The following is a 3,890-nucleotide window of genomic DNA, read 5'->3' as shown; positions in this document are numbered from 1 at the left end:
AGTCCTCACATGGTGCCTTCTTTTTCAGTCAACAGGGCATTCATTCATTCAACCCAGCAATGTGTTAGACCAGGAACCCTCCAGGGCCTGGGGCTCTCTGTGAGTTTTCTGTGTCTGCTCTGACAAAGTAGAATAAGCTGGGTGGCTTAACTTAACAAAAATTTTTCTCTCATAGTTATGGAGCCTAGAAGTAAAATCAGGGTATTGTCAGGACCCCACTCCCTCTGAAGACTCTAGAGGCAAATCTTTCTTATAGTCAGTCTTCTAGAAAAGGAATCCGTCCTCACCTCTTCCCAACTGTGCTGGCTCCCAGCAGCCCTGGCCACTCGCTGGTTTGTAGCTACATCTATCGTAAACTAAAAAAGATACACAACATGAGAGTTTCGAGTTAAGTTCTATCTGGGACGAAATGAGGACTACCGCCTAGGAGACAGCATCACAGATAGCTCTGAGAGACTGCTCCAAAGAGACAGTGAGGGGAGGTCACTATGTATGATTTTGGCGAAGGGTGAGTTCAATGCAATCAAGCACTCAATTTACAAAAGGTTTTTTTCTAATCACAAGGGACTGATATTACCATGAGGGGATTTAGTGCTTTTCTAGATATGAGGAGATGCAAGGACTGAGATCATGAAACCAGTTCCCGAAAGTATCTAACTATCTAAAGACCTGTTCCATCAATTTCCTTGGAGCACAGAGTGCCTCACTTCCCACCCTGAACTCCTTTCAGGGAGTGTCAAAGGTCAAAAACTGCAGCAGCTCAGAGGCAGATGGCAATGTCCTTGTTGTTGTTCAATCACTGCCAAATGCCCTTGCTGCTGCTGCTGCTAAGTTGCTTCAGTCGTGTCTGACTCTGTGCAACCCCATAGACGGGAGCCCACCAGGCTGTCCCGGCTCTGGGATTCTCCAGGCAAGAACACTGGAGTGGGTTGCCATTTCCTTCTCTAGGGCATGAAAGTGAAAAGTGAAAGGGAAGTCGCTCAGTCGTGTCCGACTCTTCGAAATCCCATGGACTGCAGCCTTCCAGGCTCCTCCGTCCATGGGATTTTCCAGGCAAGAGTACTGGAGTGGGGTGCCATTGCCTTCTTTGGCCAAATGCCCTTGGCAAGCGACAATTTGTACTCGACACGCTCCAATCTCTTATCATCTTCACCTCATTATCTTCCCACTGTGTGTCTTTGTCTCCAAGTCTCCTTTTTAAAAATTTTTAAAATGAATTAACTTTTTTTGATTGCAGCGAGTCTTAGTTGCAGCATGCAGGATCTTCGTTTCTGTGCTCAGGCTTCTCTAGCCATGGTGGGTGGGCTCCAGAGCTCACAGTCTCAGTAGTTGTGGCACGTGGGCTTAGTTGCCCCACAGCTTGTAGGATCTTAGTTTCCCAGCCAGGGATCAAACCCACATCTCCTGCATTGGAAGGCAGTCCATGGGGTCCCAAAGAGTTGGACATGACTGAAGCGACTTAGCAGGCATGCACACAGTATTACACTTGACATTTAGCAATGGACACAGATCCCAGGCTCTGGGAAGGATTCACTCCCGAAGGAACTGGAGATTCGCATCTAGCCAGTTCACTGCACATAGCAGGTGCTCAGGAAATATTGGTTGATTGAGTGAGTGCACAAAAGAGCCTCTTACAGGAAGCCATTCACTTCCAGTTGGATATATGGAAGCAGGAAGAGCATCCCTGCTTTCAAGAAAACTAGGCACCCAGGAAATTTTCTTTTCCTCAGAATTCTGGGGGGCTGCTTACCTTCTCTTTCCTCTCTCACCCTCCTAGATCAAGGAAAGGGAAGACTGCCTACTGCTGGGAGAAGACTACCGCACCAAATGGCCAAGAGCCAGAAGATGCGGGCGCTTGCAGCTGAAAGCCAGCCCCTGCCTGCTTCAGTCAGCTCAGAGCCTGCTTCACAAGCGCCCTCCCGCAGTCAAGCTACAGCGCTTCCCACTGTGTGGGCCCCAGGCAGTCATGCCCGGAGGGCAGAAGTGTTTGAAGGCCCAGCCGCCCGGCCAGGTTCAGAGGCGGCTAGCAGCTCTCTTGAAGGTCACTAGATACCTGCTAACTACAGATCTCCCTTTGCATCTCCACAGCACATATTTTAAGACCCCTGGGTGTTTCCTTTCTTCCGAGGAGCAGGAATGGGAATAGACCAAGTTTTGTTTTTTTTTTTTAATCCCCAGCATACCAGGCTGCTGTCCAGCATAGCTTTTACTACTGATCCTATTCACTGCGAGACAGAATTCACTGGGTGAGGCCAGAGAACCTCCAGGATTCTAAACAAATTAATGGGATTTCAATTCATTTCCTATTCAGATGCAGAAGATAGTCTATCACCAGATGTATTAAGTCCATCCTATGTGTTTTGTTCCAGAGGGGTAACAGAAGATGCTGAAGATATAGGCAAACCAGTCCTCTCATCTATGGCTCATAAGGGGTGTGAATTGGTGCAGCCTCTACGCAAGGTAGGCTTCCCTGGTGGCTCAGAGGATAAAGCGTCTGCCTGCAAAGCAGGAGACCCAGGTTCGATCCCTGGGTTGGGAAGATCCCCTGGAGAAGGAAATGGCAACCCACTCCAGTATTCTTGCCTGGAGAATCCCATGGACAGAGAGGCCTGGCGGGCTACAGTCCACAGAGTCGCAAGGAGTCGGACACGACTGAGCGACTTCACACACACTACACAAGGTAATTTGGCAGAATTTATCAAAATAAGAGGGCTTCCCAAGTGGCACTAGTAAAGAACCTGCTTGCCAATGTAGGAGACGTTAGAGACACGAGTTCGATCCCTGGGTAGGGAAGATCTGGAGAACGGAATGGCAACCCACTCCAGTATTCTTGCCTGGAGTATCCTATGGACAGAGGAGCCTGGCAGGATACAGTCTATAGGGTCATAAAGAGTTGGACACAACTGATACGACTCACCAGCAGCAGCATCAAAATAAAAGAAACACTCAGACATGACTTTCCCATTTCTAGGAATTTATGCTACAGATACATTAACACACATGTAAAATGCTATGTTTATCAAACTTTTTATGCAGCATTGTTTAAAGAATTCAGCTTTGTAGTAGCCAAAATGCCCACAAACCAAGGACAGGTTAAAATAAATGATGCTGTGTCCAGACAGTGAGATACAAAATAGCTGTATAAAGGAGCAGACACACCCGCTAAGTTCTCTTGTGGAAAGACCTCCAAGTATATTATCTATTGCTGCTAACAAATTTGCTGGTTTAAAGCAACATGTATTGGACTTCCCTGGTGGTCCAGTGGTCAAGACCCTGCACTTTCAATGAGGGGGCATGGGTTTGATCCCTCGTCAGGGAACTAAGATCCCACATGCCACGTGGCACAGCTGAAAAATTTATAAAAATAAAATAATAAAATAAAGCAGCATTTACTATCTCACAGTTTCCGTGGGCAGGAATTTGGAAATGGCTTAGCTGGGGGCTTCTTGATTCTATGAGGTTGGAGTCAAGCTATGGGCTCAGACTGGACTCACCTCACAGTCTGACTGGAAAGGATTCCATATCTGCTTCCTAATCTAGTCTTGTCACTGTTGGCTGGTCTCAGAAGATCCGCTCCTGTGCTCGCTGGGCAGGACTCAGTCCCTCAGCTTGAGAGCCTCTTCTAGGGCTGCTTGGGTGTCCTCAGGATAAGAAAGCTGGTTCCTCCAGATAAGTGACTCAAGAGAGAAAGGATGAGAGAGCCCCCAAGACAAAAGAGGCAGTTTGTTAATAATAAGCTAGTCTTGGAGGTAACACCTTATCTCTTCAGCTGTGTTCTATTCACTGGAAGCAAGTCACTAATTCCAGCCCACAGCCAAGGACAGGGGAGTTTACCTCCAACCCCTTGAGGAGGCTAGTACTGAAGAATCTCTGGACATACCTTTAAAATC

At 47.5% G+C, this 3,890-nt stretch overlaps 1 non-coding gene across 1 annotated transcript; it reads left to right on the top strand.

The window, feature by feature from the left end:
• Nucleotides 1-2,467: 2,467 nt before the first annotated feature.
• On the top strand, nt 2,468-2,539 carry TRNAC-GCA (transfer RNA cysteine (anticodon GCA)). The gene has a single exon. It is a non-coding gene; the product is annotated as a tRNA-Cys (tRNA).
• The last annotated feature ends 1,351 nt before the right edge of the window (nt 2,540-3,890 follow it).

This window comes from Budorcas taxicolor, chromosome 8 (genome assembly GCF_023091745.1).
Source record: "Budorcas taxicolor isolate Tak-1 chromosome 8, Takin1.1, whole genome shotgun sequence".
Lineage (NCBI taxonomy): Eukaryota > Metazoa > Chordata > Mammalia > Artiodactyla > Bovidae > Budorcas > Budorcas taxicolor.
The sequence above is the reverse complement of the archived record's forward strand: the minus strand, read 5'-3'. Positions and strand labels throughout refer to the sequence as shown.